The following is a 27,476-nucleotide window of genomic DNA, read 5'->3' on the forward strand; positions in this document are numbered from 1 at the left end:
GGCCAGGTTTTCTGTCTTGTTGGTTCCCTCACTACTTAATCACCAAATCCTGAAGTCACTAGCTCCTGTGCCACTGGCGTTAACTGCTGGTAATTTGGGTCCGTTTTAAAACTGAATTATTTTAGTATCTCGTATTTTACATTTCCTGTGAAGTTTGAGACCTCATTTAACTGTGCTTCTGTAGTAACTAGCATTCTACAAATATAAACAAATGATTGATTGATACCACACCATCCCATTATTGATGCTGTGCTTGGGGAAAGATGACATGTTGGTCATAGAAAGAATGAAAACCAATCTTCAAATGGGGGTGAGCAAGGAGACAATGGGCATCCTGGCACCATGGGTAGCTGCTTGTGGTCATTGAACAATTAGCTCCAGAAAGGTGACAAAGCATTGATGGCCAACACACTGCCCCCTTCACCACAATACATTGCATCAACAGGGGTAGGCAGGAAGAGAGAGGGAGAGGAACCAGAGGAACAAGTTACCACCTTTTTGGGAGAAGACCAGGAGCTCCACTACATCAGTCTGAGGTAAGGACAAAGACTATTCACAAAGACTGAGAAGGATCAGGGATGGACACCTCTATACCGAAAACCATATAAGTCCATTACCTTTGTCCAGAAGAGTTTCAGCATTGATCAAGCATTCTCAACTGTGTCCAATTAAATATTGCATTGTGTCTCAACTGCTACTTCTTAACAAACTCCATAAAGTTTTTGGGAACTCCTGGCCAATGCTCGACCGTATATCTTAGGGTCACTGTGATCACAAGATTCCAAATCCAACAGCCTTCCACAGAGGTCATCTCTGCTTATGACATCTCTTGATGTGCTGCAGAAGTTCCTGAAGTAATGTCTGACACATTAGTTGCAGGAATAGATGACAACTGTGATGGTGAAAGGACTGAAGCACGTCTGAATTGGTTTAATTGCAGAGATCTGTCTACCTCTGTCAGAAAATTATGCAATGAGTTCCCATCCAACATCCTCTCAGGCAGAGAGTTCCAAAGCCTCTCAACCCTCAGAGAGAATAAATCCAATCATCTCGACCGTAAATGAGTGGCCAACAATAATTAAAGGGTGTCGCTAAATCTGCACTTACACGTAAGTAGAAAAATCTCTTCCAAATCTTGTAAGATCATTCAGAACCTGATGAACTTCATTCAAGTCACCCTTCACTCTTCGAAACTCCAGTGAAAACAGGCCCAGTCTACCCAACCTTTTCTCATAAAACAACCCACTCATTCCTGGTACCAATCTAATAAACAACCTCTAAACTACCTTAAATTTATTTAAATCCATCCTTAAGTAAGAAGCCAAAACTGCACATACTATTTAAGATATGGTCTCACCAATGTCCTCTATAACTGAAATCTAACGCTGTTAGTTTTAGGTTCTGTTCTTTTCCTTGATTTATTTGCATTGAGATAACTAAAGGTACTGAAACATCATGTTTGTAATAGCAATAAAAAAAAACACATGAATATTTCAGCAAGCTATGACAGCTACTCATTTAAATAGTAAACAAAACTTGGAATAATTAATGTCAAGCATTGTAGCCTGACTGCCAAATTCATGAATTCCAGTATTTCACAGTGATTGTTAAATACGAAGAAAGATACTGAATTATCCATACTGTGAAAAGATTTGGAAAATTCCTGGGGAAGATTGATGTACAGAGAGATCTGGGTGTTCAGGTCCATTGTTCCCTGAATGTGGCAATGCAGGTCAATAGAGTGGTCAAGAAGGCGTACAGCATGCTTTCCTTCATTGGGCGGGGTATTGAGTACAAGAGTTGGCAGGTCATGTTACAGTTGTACAGGACTTTGATTCGCCCACATTTAGAGTACTGTGTACAGTTCTGGTCGCCACTTTACCAAAAGGATGTGGATGCTTTGGAGAGGGTGCAGAGGAGGTACACCAGGATGTTACCTGGTATGGAGGGTGCTAGCTATGAAGAAAGGTTGAGAAGATTAGGATTATTTTCATTAGAAAGATGGAGATTGAGAGGGGGGGGGACCTGATTGAGGTCTACAAAATCATGAGGGGTATAGACAGGGTGGATAGCAAAAAGCTTTATCCCAGAGTGGGGGACTCAATTACTAGCGGTCATGAGTTCAAAGTGAGAGAAGGAAAGCTTAAGGGAGATATGCGCAGCAAGTTCTTTATGCAGAGGGTGGTGGGTGCCGGGAACGCGTTGCCAGCGGAGGTGGTAGACACAGACACGTTAGCGTCTTTTAAGGTGTATCTGGACAGGTACATGGATGGGCAGGGAGCAAAGGGATATAGACCCTTAGAAAATAGATGACAGATTTAGACAGAGGATCTCGATCAGCGCAGGCTTGGAGGGCAGAAGGGCCTGTTCCTGTGCTGTAATTTTCTTTGTTCTATGTAATAAGGCTAAGCTAAAGAACCAATCAATAACTAGTTACATTGAAGTGTTTGTGCAGTCTGTCAATGGCATCATGCTGAAAGACTTCCGCTCATAAAGACCACAGGCCAGAGAAAAGCACATCAGTTTGAATTTGTTTTCTTTTGCATGCTTGCTGATCTTTTTCCTCTTTTAAATGTGATAAAATTGACAAGTCTATTACTACACGATACATAAGCTGCAAATATATTCCTGTGACTAAGGACTGACTGATACATGAATCTCAATGTTTTGAGCAGTGTTGCTGCCAACAGAAGCAGACCAGTTATGACTGAATACCACTTTGGGGCTGGTTTTGCTTTTTACATTTTTCTTTGTTCATGGAATGTAGACAATTTTGGCAAGGCCAGTATTTATTGTTTGTCACAAATTAGTCTTCAGAAAGTGATGGTGAGCCACCTTCTTGTACCACTGTATTCATTGTAATGTAATGAGCCAGCACCCACAGTTCTGTTCCTATTGGAGTTCCAAGATTCTGAATCAACAAAAAGCAAATGATCTAGCTCCAAGTTGGAATGGTGTGTAAACCTGTTCAGAAGCATTGACGTGACACACAGAGATAACTTCAATGAGCACCATTTTCAGGTTTCTGCTCACATCTTCATGACTGGGTTCTGCTTCTGAACAGGGTACTTACAGGGAAATCACAGGTTATCGAATGCAGGTGACCACACGTGTAGTTCCTTCAGTTCTGTACAACAGCACCATGATACCAAAGCTGATAGATTAAAGGGAACATATACAGAGGCTGTTAACATAAACCCACTGCTGTCTTTCATCAATGCAGCAGTTAAGCTAATCTGCAACTCTGAAGGAATGGCGGATGGTCCCTCTGAATCCAGAAACCAAGATGACCTAATCTGGATCTAAAAAGTGGACTCAGCCTTTTCTTTTGTTTTGACCATGATTTGGACATTGAGAAATTGATGTGAAATCTGCTGACAGCAGCATTGCATTCATCCAGAAATATTTATTTATTGAAAAACAGTCTGCTTGAAAATATGAGGGGAAGAAAGCTACACAGAACATTGCCCTGAATTACCTGGGAGGGCACTTTCCATCTTTTGTAGAAACCAATTTATTTTAATGCATTTTTTCAAAAAGTTTCATTTAAACAAACCGTGAGATGATATCAACATTTTTATATTTTGTTTTATTTCACCATTAGATGTAATACATCGATCAAAACACTGAAACAACTCAAGTGTTTTACATTCTGCTGCAAAATCAATACATCACCAAAATCATTGGAGTACAATAATGAAAATGAAATGTTGCCACATTTAAAATGTTCATGAGATATTTTAGGTTATTTATGTATGTTTCCACAAATTTAAGATCTGTTTTGAATATTCATTCATCTTAGCAAGAAAACACAGTGGGAAAACACTAAATCATCAATGAATATTATCCTCTAAATACACTTTTCAAATAAAATTTGAGCAACTACAAAAGCCCTTGAATGTTTGTTTTTTGACTAAGTTACAGGGTTATTTCTACGTTTCCAGTGATTCATCAACTAAACACAGCTTGTATAAATCTAAACAAGATAGAGTCACGATCTGTTCTGTTCATGCTCTTTGCAGTAGCTCAAAGCTGCCATGAGGTGGTGGGAGATGTACATTTCACTGATCAATGTACTGAACTCCCAAGACAGCATGGACTCTGTACACCTTTTTTAACCTAAATAAAAGAAGAATAAATGTTTCTTTGGCAAAGGCATTCCATATGCAATAACAATTGTTCTGAATGTCTTGGTTGACTTCTGTGGAATACACTGTCTCAGCTAATGAGATCTGCAAAGAATCAGTTTGAAATAAACAAGTGGCACTTTACTGTCAGGTAAAAGCATTTAATCAAGCTTTTATCATTTTCCCCACTACTACAGAATTACAGATTAGTAGCAGCAAACACTGAATATCATACTATCCCTACTGCATGTTCATAAGTGAACCAAAAAGATGTGAATTCTAAACCATCAATTTGAGCCTGTGAAGTGTGTCCTCAAACATGGACTTTCCAGTGGATTGTGTATTATTTGTGGATTCTGTTCTCCACTGAGGAATAGGCAGTTAACTAACAAGATTGTAAGGAGATGGTATAACATTAGTATGATGCTTGACGATTGTACAAATAAAGTTTTGCTACAGACAAGTAGCTGGGATTTGCAAAATTGTCATCAGTTATTTATATTCTAAAACTGCACTAATCTCTGGATCGATCAAGATTTTATTCCCAGCGCTTATCTGTTCGTCTTCTGACAAATCTCACAATATTTCACATGAATGTTGTCAACTATCAAAATGCTCTGTGCATTTCAGCATAATCTCTGTGAACATGCTAACTGGTTCTGACAGAAACATGCCACGTCAGTACACTTTAACAATTAACCATACATACATTTCATTATAACATTTTTCAAGGTGCATATTGTAAGTCTCAGTTATTGCCTTTCTGTGAATGATGCAAGTTAAACAATTTATGCAACTGGACAAAAAAGGTACAAAGTTAAAATACAGGAGAGGAAACCAAAGAAAAAAAGTCATCGTTTGAACTGGTCATGCTTTGCATTAAAATGAAAAGCACCACATGTTTGATTTTCTAAATTCCTAATGATCTCATTTTGCTTCAATAACACGCTGAAAATCACAGGGCTATCTGGCTTACGTTGGATTATCAATGAGGAACAATTTAGACCATAAAACCACAAAAGATGTAGCAGCATAAACAGGCTGTTCAGTCCATCAAATTTGCTCCAGAATTCAATGATGTCATAATTGATCTGATAATCCTTAACTCCACTTTCTTGCTTTTTCGCCATAACGCCTGATTCCCTTACTGATTAAAACTTAGTCTATCTCAGTCCTGAAAGTACTTACTGACCCAGCTGTAGCAGCCTTATGTGGTAAATAATTCCACAGATTCAGTACCCCAGAGAAATTCTTCTTCAGCTCTGTCTTAAGTATGTGACTCCTAATTCTGAGATTATGCCCTGTGGTCCTAGGATCTTCTGTAAAGGGAAACAATCTTTCCACATCTACCCTGCCATGTCCCTTGAGAATCATGTACATGTCAATAATATCACCAGACGTTCTTGTAAGCTCCAACAAGTGCACCATGTAGTGCTGAGTATGATGCTTGAAACTCAAATATTTCACTGCTATGTAGTTTCAGCAATTAGTCACATTGCAATTTCAGGGCTGTCCATTTTCTAAACTCCTGAGCTGCTCCATTTGTTCACTTTGCAGTTCAACCTGCAGTAGTTACAGTAAAACAAAATTGACTATAGATTGGTAGGCATCAGGGAAGCAGTAATCAATAGGCATTTCCATATAATGATGGTACTTCACATGTGTTTAGTACAAAAGACAAAATGATAGCATTTTAAAATAGTGACTATAACATACAGATGGGAAGAAAAGAGATTGGTTTGTTGGCTCTATACTTAATCTCGTTAACTGTGGTACTATAGGGCCACTAATTCAAACAAATGCTTGGTCAGCCTAGATTTATTTAAATACAACTCAACTGAACCATCAAATCAAATGTAGTTCCCCTTTCACCAACATTAAAATACCAATGGACATATAAACACCACACAGCAGTCTCGTTAGAATCATTGGAAGCTAGTTTCTCTCATTCTCCTTAAAATAACCACAGATAATTAGCTCAACCTCAACTTACTGAAAGCTAAAACTCTTTCTAGGTAAGGCAGTGGTTTACTTATATTTCCTTTGAGCTAGTGGATGGTACTCCTTGCTCACAGCGTTGTTTATTCTGCATTGAGGAGGTCAATCACAGACTGGGTGACTGCTTTGCAGAACACACCTGCTAGGTCTGCAAGCATGATATTAACTTTTCTCTATTTGCCATCTTACTCTCATGTTCACAATTCTGTTCTTAGATGAGATTAGATTCCCTACAGTGTGGAAACAGGCCCTTCGGCCCAACAAGTCCACACTGCCCCTTGAAGCATCCCACCCAGACCCATCGCCCCTATAATTCGTTCTCAGAAAGGGGTACCAGATCTGAAACTTTAAGTCTGATTTTTTTTCTTCACAAATGCTGCCAGATCTGCTGAACTTTTCCAGCAACTTGTGTTTTTGTTCCTGATTTACAGCATCCACTGTTCTTTCAGTTTTTTAATGCATTTTATAGCATTCAGTATTCAACACTGAGATCCAGAATTTCACGGCCTTGAACTCTATTCTTCATTTTGATGTTTCTCCCTACTCCCAGATACCCACGCCAAATACCAGTCTGAATTTCACTTCCACATTTTACTTCCAGATGAACCTTTCATTTATTCTGCGGTTAACACCCACTCTGGACCAATAATTTATTGTATTTATCACAACCATTCCCATTCCCTTTCTGCATGGTTCCATGACAGCTTTGGCAAAGATGGAGCCTCTCTTACCCTCTAATCTATCCCTGGTTTTGTTCTACCCCATCCCTCCGCCTTTTTTTAAGTAAATCCAAACTTACTACATTTCAAAGAAAGATTAGATTATCTTCCCTACAGTATGGAAACCAGCCATTCGGCCCAACAAGTCCACACTGCCCCTTGAAGCATCCCACCCAGAACTGTTCCCCTATAACCCACACACCCCTGAACATTACAGGCAACTTAGCATGGCCAATCCACCCAGCCTGCACATCTTTGGGTTGTGGGAGGAAACCGGAGCACCCGGAGGAAACCCACGCAGACACGGGGAGAATGTCTGTGTGGAGTTTGCACAGTTGCCAGAGGCTGGAATCGAACCCGGGTCCCTGGCGCTGTGAGGCTGCAGTGCTAACCAGTGAGCCACTGTGCCGCCCCAAGAACAAAGAACAAAGAAAATTACAGCACAGGAACAGGCCCTGCGGCCCTCTAAGCCTGTGCCGATCGAGATCCTCTGTTAAACCTGTCATCTATTTTCTAAGAGTCTGTGTCCATATGCTCCCTGCCCATCCATGTACCTGTCCAGACACATCTTAAAAGACAGTAATGTGTCTGCGTCCACCACCTCCGCTGGCAACATGTTCCAGGCACCCACCACCCTCTGCGTAAAGAACTTTCCTCGCATACCTCCCATAAACTTTCCTCCTCTCACTTAGAACATGACCCCTAGTAATTGAGTCCCCCACTCTGGGGAAAAAGCTTTTTGCTATCCACCCTGTCTATACCGCTCATGATTTTGTACACCTCAATCAGGGTCCTCCCTCCTCAATCTCTGTCTTTCTAATGAAAATAATCCTAATTCACTCAACCTTTCTTCATAGCTAGCACCCTCCATACCAGGCAACATCCTGGTGAACCTCCTCTGCACCCTCTCCAAAGCATCCACATCCTTTTGGTAATGTGGCGACCAGAACTGTACACAGTACTCTAAATGTGGCCAAACCAAAGTCTTATACAACTGTAACATGACCTGCCAACTCTTGTACTCAATACCCCGCCCAATGAAGGAAAGCATACCGTATGCCTTCTTGACCACTTTATCAACCTACGTTACCATCTTTAGGGAACAATGGACCTGAACACCCAGATCTCTCTGAACATCAGTTTCCTCAGGACTTACCCATTTTCTGTATAGTTCGCTCTTGAATTAAATTTTCAAAAATGCATGACCTTGCATTTGCCCGGACTGAACGCCATCTGCCATCTATCTGCTCAACTCTCCAAACTATCTCTCGTCTGCTGTAAACTCTGACAGTCCCCTATCTGCTACTCCACCAATCTTTGTGTCATCTGCAAACTTGCTAATCAGACCATCTACACCTTCCTCCAAACCATTTATGTATATCACAAACAACAGTGGTCCCAGCACAGCTCCCTGTGGAACACCACTGGTTACAGGTCTCCAATTTGAGAAACCCCCTTCCACTACTACTCTGTCTCCTGTTGCCCAGCCAGTTTTTTTTAATCCATCTAGCTAGCGCACCCTGGACCCCATGTGACTTCACTTTCTCCATCAGCCTGCCATGGGTAACCTTATCAAATACCTTACTGAAGTCCATGTATATGACAGCCTTTCCCTCATCAATCAATTTTGTCACGTCCTCAAAGAATTCTATTAAGTCGGTAAGACATGACCTTCCCTGCACAAAACCATATTGCTTATCACTGATAAGCCCATTTTCTTCCAAATGGGAATAGATCCTATCCCTCAGTATCTTCGCCAGCAGCTTCCCTACCACTGACGTCAGGCTCACCGGTCGATAATTACCTGGATCATCCTTGCTACCCTTCTTAAACAAGGGGACAACATTAGCAATTCTCCAGTCCTCTGGAACTTCACACGTGTTTAAGGATGCTGCAAAGATATCAGTTAAGGCCCTGGCTATTTCCACTCTCACTTCCCTCATTAACCTGGGATAGATCCCATCAGGACCTGGGGACTTTTCCACCTTAATGCCTTTTAGGATATCCAACACTTCCTCCCTCCTTATGCCGACATGACCTAGAGTAATCAAACATCTACACCGAACTTAACATCCATCATGTCCCTCTCCTTGGTGAATACCGATGCAAAATACTCATTAAGAATGTCACCCATTTTCTCTGACTCAATGCATAACTTTCCTTCTTTGTCCTTAAGTGTGCCAATCCTTTCTCTAGTTACCATCTTGCTCCTTATGTATGAATAAAAGACTTTGGGATTTTCCTTAACCCTGTTTGCTAACAATATCTCATGTCCCCTGTTAGCCCTCCTAATTCCTCACTTCAGATTCACCCTACATTCCAGATATTCTTCCAGAGCTTCATCTGTCTTCAGTTGCCTAGACCTTATGTATGCTTCCTTTATGTATGCTGTCTTTTTGAACTTGTCTTCAGTTTTGAAGAAGAAGTCATATGAACAAACGATACCAGACGTGTTGAGTTTTTTCCAGGACTGTTTGTTTTTAGTTGAGGTTTCCAGTATCTGCAATACTGTGCTTTATGAAAGCTTTCATCATCAACGCTGCTCAGTCTTCACTTGTTGACACATACCATTGCATTATGTGCTCAGTCCAAAATAACACCATCAGACACCAGCATTATTGCACTCTTATTTGAAGTTGATGAAAATTATCTCAAACATCTGAATGGCGAAAATGTGTCATGACAAACAGTGAAGGAGTTTACAAGCAGTCATGATGTTGCTCATCAGATCCACTCAGAGGAAACTGAAGTTTCTTCATAGTCATGATGCTGCTGACAGCCAACAGTTAACCTTTGTTCAGAGATAGCAAGAATTGCAGATGCTGGAGTCAGGGATGACACAATGTGAAGCTGGAGGAACACGGCAGGCCAGGCAGCATTAGAGGAGCAGGAAAGCTGACATTTTGGGTCGGGACCCTTCTTCAGAAGTAGTCCTCTGATTCATCTTTGTTCCCCTTAATTGAAGGGTCAAAAATAAGGGGTCATAACTTGAAGGTGAAAGGCAGGAAGTTTAGAGAGGATTTGAGGAAACAGTTTTTCCACCCAGAGGGTGGTGGGGGTCTGGAATGCACTGCCTGGGAGGGTAGTTGAAGCAGGAACTCTTATAGCCTTTAAAAAAGTACTTGGATGAACAGTTTGATTTCATAACATTCAAGACTATGGGCAAAGTAGGACTACTGTAGATTTAGTGTAAGTTTGGTGGTACAGAATTAATGGGTCAAAGGGCCTCTTTTTTACAGTATGATTTTATTATTCCATTAAATGATCACCACAGCTAAACTATTTGATGAAAAGTTATTGTGCTAAAATATTAATCAATCCTCTCTCTCTACACAGGCTGCCTGACCTGCTGAGCATTTCCAGCATTTTCTGTAGTCACTATGCTGGATGATGATATTCTGCTCAAAAAAAGAGCAGACAGCTGATATGCACAGCAAGGGGTACATCGTCTAGTACATGTGTTTGATCATCCATCTGCACTGCATAGTGAAAGAGGAGGAATACAAATTGAAGTTAAACAAAAACTGTTTTTAATCGCTACTCCCTGAACCTGTAATCATCAAGCTGACTATCAAATTGTGCCACACCTTGATTTTTTTTTCCCCTGGTGGGTATCTCTACAAAGAAACAGAAACTGACATTTTGCATGTATCAATCCCACCTTCTGTGCGCACAGGCACATTGTAGCATGCTACAGTTACACAAGACAAGCCCTTCATCTTGGAGCCTAGTCTTAAGGAACACAAATGTCCTTATTTTAATTTCTTGCTACAGTTTTTCACAAGGACCAGAATCTTATGCAGCACAATATTACCAACACTATATGCCTTCAGAATAAAACTTAAGGTAAGCACAGACATGTTGTATCACTTTGTTCCTGGATTCACTTATCTGTGGTTTTACTTTTGAGAGGTAATGCCTACAAAGTCACAGCAGGGTTAAAAAAAATCATAAACCAGCAGACGTGAGAATGCTGATATCATCATAGAAACAGAATATCTAAAAAATAAAGAATCAAATTGCAGTAAAAACTAACATTTATAGTCAGAAAGCTTACACAGAAGACACAAAGACCTTTTTCAAATGGATTTGTTTGTTATCAATTTTTTGCTTTCATTTGATGGAGCAGACAATGTGTGTGCTATGGTTTTAAGATTCTACAAAAGGTGGAACATACAAATATATATAGATATACACGTATGTCTACACATACATACAGGCTTGCACACAAATGTACACACAGATGTATGCATTCACATACACACACTTACAAACATTTAGTAAATAACACATTGAATCACAGTTCAATTCCAAGTTAATTCTGTTTGTATGAGAATTTTTAAATCACACCAGTAGGAATGCTGAAACACATTACTCGTTTTACATCTTATAACACATATCAATGAAATTCAAGAAGCAGACATGCACACTGTTGTGATCTGGACGCTGGAGAAAGTCTTCCCTCACTAACAGCAGTGCTTTCAAACAGTTTCATTGCCAATATCTGCACCTTCCTCAGCATCAATAATGATTAGCTGCATTCTGACGGCACTCTGGAGCAGATCATCTTTTTTTCAACATTTTCGATGTCATTTCAGAAAAGTATCTTAGCTTAGAAAGGAGTTTACAATTCAATCACAAGTAAGTTACTTACATACACCCCCCACTCCCGCCACCTTACAGGATGAGATTTAATTAGTGTACATCTTAAATGCAGGCAGATACATCAATTACATATTTCTTTGCAGTTCCATTTGTCAATGAGCAACCTAATCTATATGTTAACCATTTGCTACAAACGCTGCCTACTCTCGTGGATGGGTTCGGCCCTTTAATTGTGCGGGAGCTTGACATATTCCCATTGTCTGACATTCCGAGTCTTACCCAGCTCTCATTCAAACCGAGAGGGAGAGAGAGAACGACCTAAGCTCGTGTGAATAACGTACAAGAATTCCCACATCTCACCCGAAAGGGGAGCGTGATCGGATTCCTACTGGAATTACAACCAGCATTTCGAAATTTTCCTATTTCCCCCTCCCCGAAATTATTCAAATCATCCTCAAGCCCTTCATGTCCCGGTCTGGTACCCGAACTGGAAACGTTGCACTGAACCGTCCCTGCTCTTCACAGCCAGCAGGACCCAGTGGGAAAGGGAATACTGAGGAAGGGAGGGATAGCAATGTGGAAGTTTCACTCCCTTGCAGCTCCATCAGAAGGAGCTTCTGGAGCGCTCTCCCCGCATTGCACTGACACCCTCCAGACACACACACACACACACACACACACTGACACAGGCAAACAACACATTCACAGACCTAGACAACAGACACACACGTACCCCTCCACACACAGACATCCCCCTACACACACACACACAGTCGCTGATTCACACATACAAAGAGACGTACAGAGACACAGCAAAATGTGTAAACTGAGCAAGTGGGCACAGGCTCTCTCTCACACACAGACAAGGGCAAAATGAGGGGTATCAGGGAGAATACCTCCCGTGCATCCTTTTCAGACTACAATTCACTGGAAGTTGTGAAGGTAACTGTACATCCAGCGGAGTTCCCGTGTCACCCAGCAACAACTTCAGTTCTCCCAAACCAATCCGGACAAAAGTGACAACAGCGCGGAACATTTGCCGAGAGCTGGAGCTGCTCGGTGGATGAGTTTCTCCCCTCAGCCCCATGGCTGTGTCCACACCACTCCTCGGCCCCCAACAACATCCCAAATCCGACCTCTCCCCACACTCACACAGAAGCCCCCAATCACACACCAACAGTCTGCTGGTTTGCCTTTACTTACAGTGAAGAATGTGAGCTGCTTCAATCTTCCTCGCAAAGATTCAAGTTCCTTCACCGTTTTAAAAAGAAACACTCGCAGTCATCTCCCTCTCCCTCTCCCTCACCGTCACCCTCTCGGAACTCAGCGACGACTGGCGACACACATGTCTGTGTGCAGCTCTCCCTTGGAGCACAGAAGCAGCAGGGAGCTGTGCAAACTCCACACTGGGAGAGGAGGAGCACTCACGCTGCTGTAACTCCCTGCTTCAGCGAATCAATCTCTCTCCCTGAAACTAATAGGCCTCCATTTAAGCAGCCAATCGATATGTAGGATTCCTCAGCTCGTCCTTTGGTTGTTTTTATGTAAATAGTGGGAATAATCCCCTCACTCCCCTTGCCATGAAGATGTGTAAATTTTAAAAGAAACACAATTTAAATATATTTGTTCACCTGAATATGTTATTCAGCGACCTTCAAATAAAAAAAGTAAAAGTGTACAATACGAGAATTGTTAATACATTAAAAATCATATATTAAAGTTGTCCATGTGCTAAAGGTTTGGTTTCAGGTTGGAAGAACAAGGACAGCAGCTATATGGGAAGACCTCTAGCTAACCTTAACCCGATTGCACTCACCATCCTGACTGGAAACATATTGCCAGTTCTTCACTGTCACTGGGTCAAAATCTTGGAATTCCCTCCCTAAGGGCATTATGGGTCAACCCACAGCACAAGGACTGCAGCGATTCAGGAAGGCAGCTCACCCCCACTTTCTCAAGGGCGACTAGTGATGACGGTAAGATTGGCCCAACTAGTGACCTACACATCACATGAGTTCATAAAAATATGTATAAAAATGAGACATTGCTGGATTTGGCACCAAATTCTCTTGTCTTTCTAAATAGTTTGCTGCTAGTTGCTATAATTGACTAATAAAAAATAAAGAAAACTGTATAGTATTGAATCCAATTCCAACAGGGCTGGACGGGCTAAATGCAGGGTGTATGTTTCCCCTGGATGGGGCGTTTAGAACCAGGAGACACAGTCTCTCAGGATATGGAGCAGACCATTTAGAAATGAGATGAGGACAGATTTCTTCGCTCAAAGGTGAACCTGTGTATCACAGGAGACTGTGGAGGACGAGTTACTGGATACATTCAAGAATGAGGTAAATACATTTCTAGATTTTGAAGACATCAGGGCGTATGAGAAGAAAGCAGAAACATGGCATAGTGATAGCGAATCAGCCATGACCTTTGAGTAGGCTCAAAAGGATGAATAACCTACTCCTGTCCCTGTGTTCTATATTTCTACATTTCATGAAGCATGGACAATGGTTACACTGCCTTTGATGCACACACAAAGTTGTTTCCCTTCTTCTGGGAGCCATGATGTTGACTGGAAGAAGAATTGCAGGTGGAATTTTAACCTGGAGATATTTTCCTCATCAACGTGGTCGAGGATGTTATGACATATCTCTGGAGCAGGTGGGATTTGAAGCTAGACCTCCTGGCTCAGAGGTAGTGACACATTCACTGCAGTTCAAAAGCCCCTCATTTCAGCTTGGATTTTTTCATCATCAATCTGTTCAGAGATGCCATTATACACTAGTGGAGCAGGTGGGACATAAGCCTGGGCCTCCCAGCTCAGATTTAGAGACACTACCACTATGTCACTTTACAAGCTCTATTTCAGAATGGCAAGAGGGTCTAGGCCCAAAACGTTAGCTTTCCTGCTCCTCTGATGCTGCTTGGCCTGCTGTGTTCATCCAGCTCTACGCCTTGTTGTCTCAGATTCTCCAGCATCTGCAGTTCCTACTATCTCTGATGCTATTATACATCTCTGGAGAAGGGGAGGATTTGAACCCAGACCTCCTGGTACAGAGGTAGAACCTGAACCCACCCCTCCTGACTCAGGGATAGTGACACTACTCTGTACCACAACAGCCTTACTCATTTCAGCCTGGACATTTTCTAATCAACCTGCTCAGAGAAATAATTACATGGTCTGCACTAGGTAGGGCTCAAACCCTGGTTTCCTGCTTCAGAAGATACCACTGCAATCGAATAGTGCTCATTTCCATCTGGGGGTATTTTCAAATCAAACTGCTCAGAGGTATTATTGCACTCCTCGGGAACAGGTTGGATTTGAACCCAGGCCTCCCAGTCTAGGGGGAGATACAGTGCCATAAGAACCTTCCCATTTCAGCCTGGATATTTGGTGCAAGAATTGGCTTCAGTTGTCAGCCTGGAATAGACAATGAAGCTCACACTTTAACACTTCATTGTAATCCAGTATCTAGGCTGTAAACATCTGACTTGCAAAAAGAATCGGGTCAGGGGGAGTCTGGGCTGTGATATAACTCCCAAGTTGTTTCCATCATTGATGCCAAATAACTGGTTTGGAAGTGTAAGATGACCACAAGAGGAATGAATACATTAATGAAAAGGCAAGGAAAAAGACAACAAAAGTGGGTGGACATGTTTTTCAATTTTCTTTCAAGTGCTTTATTGCATTTGATTCAGTGTAAGTTATAACAAACCTAACATTAATTCAAAAAAGAACTAAATAATTCCCACATCACTCATCTCCCATTGCATTCTTACCAATGTCTCGCACAGCTGCAGTAAAGCTTGAGACTTTTAAAATCCATTATCCCAATAATATGGCCCAACATTCCATTTGCCTTCTCAATCTCTTACAGTATATGAATACTAACTTGCAATAAGTCACACACTAGGCTACCCAAATCCTTCTGTCTGACCGTGGGTTGAATTCACTCTCCATGTATACAGTATGCTCCTTTCTTCATACCAAAGTGAACACATTCACATCTGACAAGTTATGCCCCATCTGCCTGACCTTTTGCCCACTCAGACTATATCTCTATGTGTCATCTCTATTTTAGCTTCATGGTTGAGTTTCCCGCCAGATTAGAAGTAACTGGAATTTTTTTGAGAAAAATAATAGGTCCCCTCATCCAAATCATTGAAACAAGTTGTAAATTGCTCAGTACCTCACACTGATCCCTGGTGGATTGCCTGGTGGTAGCTTGCCAATTCAAGATAAAAGACATTGAACCCTCCTGTTCATTTCCTGTTAGAAGATAAATTGTTTTCCATGCTGAAATGTCACTCCCACGCCATGTGCTCTGATGCTAGTGCAGCAGACTTTGATGAGGCATGTATAAAATGTCCTTTGAAAATCCAAGTACACCACACCTACAGTTTCCCCACTATCCACCATGAGCATTACTTTATCTGAAATAAGCTTCAATAGATCAAAAGAAAATTTCGCTTTCATGAGGCCATGTTGTTTCTGCCTGATAGCACTGAAATTTTCTAAGTATCTCTTTAGAACCTCCTTACTAATGGATTCCAGTATCTTCTCTGTGGCAAATGTCAAACTTATTGATTTATTCTTTGCTGAGGGTTATGAAAGATTTCCTTAAAAATCTACCACTGTAACTCAGTTGACCTACCTTTTAACATAGTTTCCTAGTTTGCACTAATTAGCTTTGCCTTTGTACCCTCAGGATTACCTTTATGTAGGTTGAAATTAATGCTCATGGATCCACAGTTCTCTTGTTCAAACTAGACATGAAATGCAATCATGAAATGTTCACTATCACCCAAAGGTTCCTTTATCATGAGTTTATTGACTTAACCCATCTCATTGCATATTACCAGGTCCGGTAGAGTCTGCTGTATTGATAGAGCAAGAACAAGAACAAAGAAAATTGCAGCACAGGAACTGGTCCTTCACCCTTACAAGCCTGCACCGGCTTGCTGCCTGTCACCACTCAAACCCCTGCCCCTTCTAGGGACCATATCCCTCTATTCCCATCCTGTTCATGTATTTGTCAAGATGCCCTTTATAGGTCTCTATTGTATCTGCTTCCACTGTCTCCTCTGGCAGCGAGTTCCAGGCACCCACTACCCTCTGTGTAAAATACCTGCTTCGTAAATCACCTTTAAACGTTGCCCCTCTCATCTTAAACCAATGCCCCCGGTAACTGACTCTTCCACACTGGGATAATGGGAACTGCAGATGCTGGAGAATCCAAGATAACAAAGTGTGAAGCTGGATGAACACAGCACGCCAAGCAGCATCTCAGGAGCACAAAAGCTGATGTTTCAGGCCTAGACCCTTCATCAGAGATGCTGCTTGGCCTGCTGTGTTCATACAGCTTCACACTTTGTTATGTTTCACACTGGGAAATAGCTTCTGACTGTTCACTCTGTCCGCGCCCTTCATAATCTTGTGGGCCTCTATCAGGTCCTCCCTCAACCTCCATCATTCCAATGAGAACAACCCAAGTTTCTCCAAACTCTCCTCATAGCCAATGCCCTCTGTACCAGGCAGCATCCTGGTAAATCTTTTCTGTACCCTCTCTAAAGCCACCACTTCCTTCTGGTCGTGTGGCAACCAGAATCGAACACAATATTCCAAATGTAGCCTAATTAAGGTTCTGTAAAGCTGCAACATTACCTGCCAATTTTTAAACTCAATGCCCTGGCCAATGAAGGCAAGCATGCCATATGCCTTGTTTACCGCCTGTGTTGCCACTTTCAGTAACCTGTGTACCTGCCTATCAGTTCTCTTGAGGATTCTACCATTTACTATATATTTTCCATCTGGGTTAGACCTTCCAAAATGCATTACCTCACATTTTACAGATTAAACTCCAACTGCCATCTATCCGTCCAAGTCACAAGCTGACCTAAATCCAACTGTACCCTTTGATGGTCCTCATCGTTACCTGCAATTCCACCAACCTTTGTGTCTTAGGCAAATTTATTTATCAGACCAGTTACATTTTCCTCCAAATCATTTATATATATGACAAACAGCAAAGGTCCCAACACTGATGCCTGAGGAATGCCACTAGTCACAGCCCTCCATTCAGAAATGCACCCTCCACTTTGCAAACTCACCTCTTTATCCATTTTGCAAGCTCACCTCTGACCCCTTTACAACTTTATCTTCAGTCTCCCAGGTGGGACCTTGTCAAAGGCCTTACTGAAGTCCACATAGAAAACATCCACTGCCCTACTCTCATTGATCATCCTCGTCACTTCCTCGAAAATCTCAACCAAGTTGATGAAACACAACCTCCCCTTCACAAAGCCATGTTGCCTCTTGCTAACACACCCACTTATTTCCACATGGGACTAAATTCTGTCTCAAAGAATCCTCTCCAATAATTTCCCAACCACTGACATAAGGCTCACTGGCCTGTAATTAGCTGGATTATCCCCACCACCCAACTTAAACAAAGGAACAACATTGGCTATTCACCAATTCTCTGGGACCTCTCCTGTAGCCAGTGAGGCCCCAGCAATTTCCTCCCTTGCCTATCTCAGTATTCTGGGGTATATCATAATTTCCCTTCCCTGTCCTTGAGTAGGCCAACCTTCTGAATGGCTATCCCATTGCTCTTTGTATGTGCATAAAATGCCTTGGGATTTTCCTTAATCCTGTTGGCCAATGACTTTTCATGACCTGTTTTAGCCCTCCTGACTCGTTGCTTCAGTTTATTTTGACTTTCCTTGGATTCCACCCTTGCTTCATGTGTTCTCAGCCTCCTAGCCTCGATAAATGCTTCCTTTTTCTTTTTGATTAGGCTCACAATATCTCTCGCTCTTCAAGGTTCCCTAAACTTGCCATACTTATCCTTCATCCTGACAGGAATGTGCCAGTCCTGAGTTCCCAGCAACTTAAACTTGACAGTCTCCCACATACCAGATGTTGATTTGCCCTCAAACATCTGCATCCAATCTACATTCTTCAGTTCCTCCCTCATATTGTTTTAATTATTCTTCCCCAATTTAGCACCATCATCTGACAACTACGCTTATCTTTATCCATCAGTACCTTAAAACATATTGAATTGTGATCACTGTCCTCGAGCTGCTACCCAACTGAGAGGTCGAACACCTGGCAAGGCTCATTCCCCAATGTTAGGCCCACTGTTGTCCCTTTCCTAGTTGACCTATCTACTTGCTGTTCTCAGAAGCCCACCTGGATGCTCCTTACAAACTCTGTCCCATCTGAGCCCCAAGCACTAAGTGAATCCCAGACAATATACGGGAAGTAAAAATTAACGATGACAACAACATTGCTACTTTTACATCTTGCCAAAATCTGCCGACATATCTGTTCTTCTATCACCTGCTGGCTGTTGGGAGGCCTATAGCAAACCCCAAACATTGTGATTACATCCTTCCTGTTCCTGAGCTCTAACCACATTCCCTTGCTGTATGAACTGTATGAAGTGTCCTCCCACAGTACAGCTGTGATATCCTCCTTAACAAGTAGTGCAATTCCCCCTCCCCTTTTATATCCCCTTCAATTCCAACTGAAATATCTGTATCCTGGAATATTAAGCTGCCAATCCTGTCCCTCCCTGAACCAAGTCTCTGTGATAGCAACAACATCTTAGTTCCAAGTGAAAATCCAAGCTCTAAGTTGCTCTGCCTTACCTGTTACATTTCTTGCAATGAAACATATGCACTTCAGTCTACCAGACTCACTTTAATCAGCAACTACACCCCGCCTGCTCTTCCTCTGAGTCTTATTGGCCCTATTCTCTAGTTCTGTTTCAGTCAACTCACCTTTTCTTTGGTTCCCAACCCCTGTAAAGACACCAACAAATCTCCCAGCCAGAATATTTGTGCCCCTCAGTTTAGATACAATCTGACATTCTTTTACAGGTCCTTCTTGTTAGCTCTAGAAAATACTACTACAATGAATTGCCCCCAAAAACCTTCAGAAACTAATTTTTTAAGACTACCTTTGCAGCAATGATTCTCTCAATTTACATAAACTCTAGACTCCTGTGATCGTCATCGTGCATTTCTTAAATGCCCCATTTGCATCTACCAGTTTGCTCTATAGTATAACTACTATTAGGGAACTTACCTCTATCCAACTAATTTACCAGCTTGATATTTCAAGTTAAAATTATTAACAGCACTGAAATATCATAATGCTGCCACATTATTCATCTTTCCTGGTAAGTATCTCAGGGCCAGTTTGGCCTGGTATGGTTTGATGGAAGGAAATTCCTTGGTATCTCATGACAAGAAGCTCTTATCTAAAAAAATGTGTTTTATTGTGTAATAGCAAATTGGTACAAGTTACACTGATGTGATCGTCTTTGTTACAGAGGCTGCCAGGAAATCCCAGGCAATTAGTCATATATCTTTGACCATAAGACCATAAGATATAGGAGTGGACTTAGGCTATTCAGCCCACTGAGTCTGTTCCACCATTCAATCATGGTTGATATGTTACTCAATCTCATTTTGTTCCACTCATTAATCAAGGACCTATCTCTCTCTGTCTTGAAGACACTTAATGACATGGACTCCACCATCTCTATGACAATGAGTTCCACAGATTAACTACCTTATAACTGAAGAAATTCTTCCTGATCTCAGTTCTAAAGGGTTATCCCTTAACTCTGAGGCTGTGCCTTTGAGATGCTAAGCACTTTTAATTCTATATGACATCATAATATCATGTGATGTTCATGGTGCTCCTCAATATTAACTGTTACTGAACCTTGCAGTGGCACGGTGGTTCAGTGGTTAGCACTGCAGCCTCACAGCACCAGGGTCTCAGGTTGTGTTCCACCCTCGGGTGACTGTCTGTGTGGAATTTGCACATTCTCCCCGTGTCTGTGTCGGTTTCCTCTGGGTGTTCCAGTTTCCTCCCACAGCCCAAAGACGTGCAGGCTAGGTGGATCAGCCATGCTAAATTGCCTGTTGTGTTCAGGGATGTGTAGGTTCGGTGGGTTACAGGGAGGTGGGTCTGGGTGGGATTCTCTGAGGGTTGGTGTGGACTTGTTGGGCCAAAGGGCCTGTTTCCTCACTGTGGGGATTCTATGATTCTGTAACTGCAGTCTTAAGTAACAAAGCTATTCCACCAGTCTTTTCTGAGGTTCCTGCCATTTAGATTTATGAGGTACTAAATGTTAAGGAAGCAACAGACTACAATTGCTTTATCACTGGACCATACTGCTACCTGGATAGTAGGAGGTGAACATAATCCTTTTTCATTTATTGGTTGAGAAAAGATAGAAGTGCGCCAGATAGGTGGGTTGCTTAGATCAGTTTAGCTATGATAGATATCCAGGTAAATGACAGGCAAGAGGCTATTGATACACTGAACTATCAATGTTTTGAGAGGACACTCTCAAGCAGAACTCGGCCCTTGAACAGAGAAGTTCACCATGACTTATTTTCTGATTCATTTTCTCCAAATTACTTGCCTGTTTCTCTGGGCTAAGAAAGAATTTGTTGGATGCAATACCAGCCCTTGGGAATTCTGTTGTGTCTTCCATCTTATTATCATTTCTGCATCAGATATTGTAGGACACAGTTGTCAGAAAATCAATGTCAATATTCTCTCTTTTTTTTATATTGCTGAGGGAAATTAACAGGAACTAAAGTGTTCCCTAATTCTAGTGTCACATTCTGAAGATCCATATAGCATTCTGAATAGTGACTACATTCTAATGTATTCGAACAATCATTTCTCATCCCATCAAATTCATGTTGGCAGTAACATAATGATTCTAAAATCTGCAGCTGAGGAAAATTAAAATGGCTAAAAAATTCTATATATTGTTTTTTCAGAAAGGAGTGTTTAAATCCACTATATTATTGAATAACTCTGCAGTCCAGCCCTTTTCAAACACTGTTACTATTTCTAAAATTTAAATCTACCATAGGAAAATAAATTATTCCAATTATACAGTGCTTTCCATTCCCAGTGGACAATTCAAATTATTTAAAGACGATGAAGAGTAGCCGTTTTTGTCATGCAGGAAATTTGCAAGTCAATTTGCATGTAACAAGCTTCCAGAAAAATGACAATGACAAGATCAGCTGTTTTCTGTGAGGGATAAATATTATCAAAGACAACTGGAGAACATGGCACTGTTCTTCTTTCAGATAGACCCATGGAACCTTTCATAACCATCTGAAAGACCAGATACAACCTTGATTTACTTTCATCCAAAAGGTTATAGCCCCAATGCAGCTCTCTCTCTCTCTGTACTGAAGTATCTGCTTTGATTTTTGTACGCAGGCTAGTGCGGGATGTTAACCCAGAATGTCATGACTGACAAACAAATGTGCTACCAAGCGCTCCCAGAACCTCTGTATTTTCTAAGGAATCCATTCAAGGCTTTCTGATTATGAAATAGTAATTTTCTTTGAGGTAATCTAGTGACTGCTGAAACCAGGTGATGGCATATTCATCGTACGAGGAGAGATTGAATCAAATGAGACTGTATTCACCAGAGTTTAGAAGAATGAGAGGAAATCTTAGTGAGGCACAGGAAATTTGACTGGGATGGACAGATTGGATGCAGAAATGAGGATTCCCTGTTGTTGGGAAGGCCCAGAAAAGGGGCCACAGTATCAGGATACAGAGTGATGCATTTTCAATCTAGTTGAGGAGATATTTCCTCACCGAGAGGAGAGACCCTGTGAAAGTCTCGACCACAGAAGGCCATGGAGGCCAAGTCACGAAATATGCTCAAAAAGTAGATTTCTAGAAGTTAATAACTTACGGGTATCAGGAGAGAGCAGCAGTATGGAATTGAGATAAAGGAACAGCCATGATCGTGTTGATGAGTGAGGCAGGCTCAATGGCTTGAATGGCCTACATCCGCTCATGTTTTCTATTGTCCTTTTCTTCAATGGTGATCTATTTCTAAGTCAGGATGGTGAGTGGTTTGGAGGGGTACTTACAAGTGGTGGGGGTGTCCCCATGCATCTGCTTCACTTGTCCTCCTAGGTGGAAGTGGTTATGAGTTTGGAAGGAGCTGTCGATAGATTTTAGTCCATTTCTGAGGTGCAGCTTAATAGTACACACTCTTGACAGGAAATAGTACACAAATCAGGTTAATAAAGTGTGAAGCTGGATGGACACAGCAGGCCAAGCAGCATCTCAGGAGCACAAAAGCTGACGTTTCGGGCCTAGACCCTTCATCAGAGAGGGTGAGTTGCTTTGTCCTGGATGATGTCAAGCTTCTTTTGTGTTGAAGCTGCATGCAACCAGACAAGTGAGGAGTGATCCATCACACCCCTGACTTGTGCGTTGGTGATGGTGGACAGGTTTTTGGGAGTTAGGAAGTGAGTCACTCATCACAGTATTCCCAGCCTCTGACCTGCTCTTGTAGACACTGTATTTATTTGGCAAGTCCAGTTCAATTTCTGGTCAGTGATAATTACGTATCATTATTATCACTATTTCCAGCAATAGTCATATTTATTTTCCATGTGGATTAGTCTTCACACCAAATTTAAAGAATTGTGTTTAAAGTGGGAAATAAAATTAATCAGTGTTAAATGCATCAGGGAAGATAAATTTCCTGGACCTGATCAAGTGTAACCCAGGATATTGTGGGATTCTAGGAAATAAATGGTGGGGCAAAAAGTATTTGCATCATCAATAGCCATGGGTGAGGTGCCAGAAGACTGGAGGGTGACTATATTGTACCATTATCCCTGAAAGGTTGTAAGGAAAAACCAGGGAACTACAGATTTCTGAGTCGGACATCTGTGGTGGGTAAGTCGTTGGAGGGATTTCTGAGACACAAGATCTACATGCATTTAGAAAGAGAAGGACTGGTTAGGGATAGCCAGAATGGCTTCATGAGTGGGGCATCATGTTTCACAAGATTGATTGAATGTTTTTTGAAGAGGTGCTGAAGCAGATTGATGAAGGCAGAGTGGTGGATGTTGTCTACATGGACTTTAGCAAGGTCTTCAACAAGGTTCTGTGTGGTAGAGTAGTTCATAAGGTTAGATCACATGGGATCCAGCGAGACCCAGTCAGCTAGATACAAAATTGTCTTGATGGTAGGAGGCAGAGTTTGGTGGTAAAGGAATGTTATTCAGACTGGAGGCCTGTGACGAGCAGTGTGCTGTAAGAATTAGTGCTGGGTTTGCTGTTGTTTGTCATTTATATCAACAATTTGGATGAAAATATGGGAGACATGGTTCGTAAGTTTGTGGATGACACCAAAATTGGTGGAATAGTGGATAGTGAAGAAGGTTAACTGGGGGCACAACAGAAAGCTGATCATTTGGGCCAGTGGTGTGAGGAGTGGCTGATAGAGTTTAATTTAGATAAATATGAGGTGTTGCATTTTGGTAAGACAATCAGGGCAGGAAGTAAGTAGTTAATTTTGGGGACCCGGGGACTTTTGTAAAGCAGAGACCAAGGGATGCAGGTACATAGTTTATTGAAAGTGGAATCGCAGGTAGATAGGTTGATGATGACGGTGTTTGGCAGAATTGGCTACCTCGGTCAGAGCATTGAGACTGGGAGTTGGTACATTGTGTTATGGCTGTACAAGACATTGATTAGGCCACATTTGGAGCTGCATACGTTTCAGGTTGCCTTGCTATAGGAAAGATGTTGCTACACTGGAAAGAGAGCAAAAAACATTTATAAGGTTGTTACTGGGACTGGAGGGTTTGAGTTGTATAGAGACATTGGACGGGCTGGTACTCTTTATCCTGGGATGTAGGAGGTTGAGGGGTGACCTTATCAAGGTTTATAAAATCATGAGGGCTATAGATAAGATGAATAGCCAATGTCTTCTCCCCAGTGAAGGGAAGTCCAAAACTGGAGGGTATAGGTTAAGGTGTGAGGGCAAGATTTAAAAGGGACCGAAGGGGCAAGCTTTTCACACAGAGAATGGTGCACATGTGGACTAATCTGTAAGAGGAAGTGATAGATGCAGGTACAGTTACAGCATTTAAAAGACGTTTGGACAGGCGCGTGAGGAGGAAAGCTTTAGCGGGATATGGGCCAAAAGCAGACCAATGAACTAATTTAGTTTGGGAAACCTGGTTGGCATGGACAAGATGGACCGAAGGGACTGCTTCTGAGCTCTATGAATGACCCTATGGCTCTCTAATTCAAGCTTAAAGATTATATTTATTTATATAAGCCACACATCAATAAATTTGATATGAAAGTAACAAACACAACATCATTTATTGTAGTCAATATGCGTTTGGGAGAATTTATAGATAATTACTGATTGCAAAATGACAGAATCGCTTTGCATGAGATGGTGCTTATTCAACGCACTGCACAGGTACACGGGGCTGGGTGATGTTCCACTTCAGAATGAATCAGACGCTCTGAATTCAAGCATCGTGGACTACAGCTGTTTACTAATTCACCCCATTATCATAGAGTTAGAGCACCTGATTCTCTAAAAGAGAAGGTGGGTGGATGACCTGATAAAAGCCTTTTCAAATATTAGGGTATATATTGAGAAACTGTCTCCAATTGTAGGCAAAAATACCTTTTGGACCATGGATGTAAGATGGTCATGACTAGATTTGACAGGGACTTATCTTTACCAGCAGGGAAGTTAGAACATGGAACTCGCTGTGAGAAGGAATAGTGGAAGTCAATAGTGCACACATTTTAAGGGAACCTAAGTAAACTGATGAGGCACAAACAAAGTGAAGGGTGTGTTGGCCAGGCCAAAAGACATAGTACAATGCTTATATGTATCACAACAAGTAATTCTGAATGGCCCGTTCCTGTACTGTACATGTTCTGTATAGTGTCATGTAAAAAATTCCAGTGTTGGATCTCATAGGCTCATGATGTATCATTCACCAAGCGACATTGTCAGGATGCCTGATCTCTAGAGTAAGATATCTCATCAGCTTGACATAAATTAACTCATTGACTTTTTTACTTCACTTAATGGGGCATTAGTGTTCATTGCTGGCTGAGTCAGATAATATTGCCCATTCTTAATTGCCCTAGAGAAGGTGGTGGTGAGCTGCCTTTTTGAACCGCTGCTATCTCTGTGCTCTACATAGAAACATAGAATGTTAAGGAGGGACAGTGAGGAGCAGAGATATATTTCTAAATCAGGATGGTGGGTGGCTTGGAGGGGAACTGGAAGGTGATGGTGTTCCCATGAATCTGCTGTCCTTGTCCTTCTTGATGGAAATGGTCATGGGTTTGAAAGGTGTTGTCTAAGGATCTATAAGAAGAACAACAGAGAAAGTCCTGGTAGATGAAAATATGTCTTTAAATTGACACGATTCAAAGGTATTATTACTTATATTTCTGACTATTTTTGTGTAAATTAGTTACCATGCCTGCCAGTGGCTGTATTTGTAAAGTAATTAGACATAACAAGGTGTGGAGCTGGATGAACATAGCAGGTTCGAAGCATCTTAGGAGCACAAAAGCTGGTGTTCTGGGTCTAGTCCCTTCATCAAAAAGGGGGGAGGGGAAGGGATTTCTGAAATAAATAGGGAGAGAGGGGGAGGCAGATCAAAGATGGATAGAGGAGAAGATAGGTGGACAGGAGACAGACAAGTTAAAGAGGCGGGGATGGAGCCTGGATGGACATGTCGTCTAAGGAATGGGAGGGGGAGTTGAAATGGTTCGCGACTGGGAGGTGCAGTTGTTTACTGCGAACCGAGCGTATGTGTTCTGCAAAGCGGTTCCCAAGCCTCCGCTTGGTTTCCCCAATGTAGAGGAAGCCACACCGGGTACAGCAGATACAGTATACCACATTGGCAGATGTGCAAGTGATCATTTGCTTGATGTGGAAAGTCATCTTGGGGTCTGGGATGTGGGTGAGGGAGGGAGGGTCTGTCTCCTCTCCACCTATCTTCTCCTCTATCCATCTTCAATCCACCTCCCCCTCTTTCCGTATTTATTTCAGAACACTCTCCCCATCCCCCTCTCTGATGAAGGGTCTGGGCCAAAATGTCAGCTTTCCTGCTCCTGAGATGCTCCTTGGCCTGCTGTGTTCATCCGACTCCACGCTTTGTTATCTCAGATTCTCCAGCATCTGCAGTTCCCACTATCTCTTTGTAAGGTAATTAATTGCCTTTAAAACACTCTGAAGCTTCCTGAGGACAGGAATGTAGTTGTACAAAACAGCACGGTTTTTCTGAATATGTGGCTGCAAGGAACAGGAAAATGTGAACATTTCAAAGCCAATGGCATTAAACAGTGGAAAGTATCTAATTTTGAGTTTTCTTTTAAGTTGATAATAGGAACGTTTTCTGACTAACTGATTCTATTACAATCTCAGATGGGGCATTGCACCAGTCATACATCCCCATTATGACCTGCTCATTCCCGTTTCTGATGGGATATGAAACCAAGCCACCCCAGTCTGGTTATGCAGATATCCAAAGAGCTTGAGAATTTTCACTTCTCATGTTTATACCTCAAACAGTGTCACTCAGAGATTACAGAGTTATTTACCTGATTGTTTTTTTCACAAATTGACTCATTTATTGAGAGGATACTTTCCAATGATCACACTTTAATAGTTCTTCCTTAAATGTGAAACACTTCTGAGAACTTCTGCTATCATGAAAAGTGCTATACCCATTACTGCACAATTATTACACAAGATATGATTTCACTGGAGCTGGAAGTGATATAGTCGTGTGGCAAATGAAATAAAATGTGGATAAATGTGAGCTATGAAGCGAGAAAACATAGTGGTCTGTGGTGATTTTTGTTAGAACAGAGTTCTGATGGGCAAAAGTGGTAGATGATGGAAACTTTTCCACTAATTAGAAGGGGTTAATAATCAGTATCCAAGGGTTAAAGGAAGAAGCAGGAGTGTTGTGGATGATTTGAAGATTTTTTTTTCATCTAGAGGCTGGTGGATATCTGGAACATCCTCGAAGGGGTGGGAGAGGCAGAAACCCTTGAGATGTTTAACAAGTATTTAGAAGGATATTTGAATTTTAGAATCCCTACAGTTTGGAGGCAGGCCATTTGGCCCATCAAGTTCACACAGACCCCCCCAAAGAG

The 27,476-nt window shown here is 41.7% G+C and overlaps 1 protein-coding gene across 8 annotated transcripts in view; it reads right to left on the minus strand.

Moving 5' to 3' along the window:
* Positions 1 to 12,856, minus strand: part of LOC125467601 (cadherin-18-like) — a 588,086-nt gene extending 575,230 nt beyond the window's left edge. For all 8 annotated transcript variants that reach the window (XM_059651834.1, XM_059651792.1, XM_059651801.1 and 5 more), the window contains exon 1: positions 12,653 to 12,856. The gene's annotated coding sequence lies outside the window, so the exon portion shown is untranslated. The remainder of the gene's footprint in view (positions 1 to 12,652) is intronic.
* Positions 12,857 to 27,476: the final 14,620 nt, after the last annotated feature.

Source organism: Stegostoma tigrinum, chromosome 2, assembly GCF_030684315.1.
Source record: "Stegostoma tigrinum isolate sSteTig4 chromosome 2, sSteTig4.hap1, whole genome shotgun sequence".
Classification (NCBI taxonomy): domain Eukaryota; kingdom Metazoa; phylum Chordata; class Chondrichthyes; order Orectolobiformes; family Stegostomatidae; genus Stegostoma; species Stegostoma tigrinum.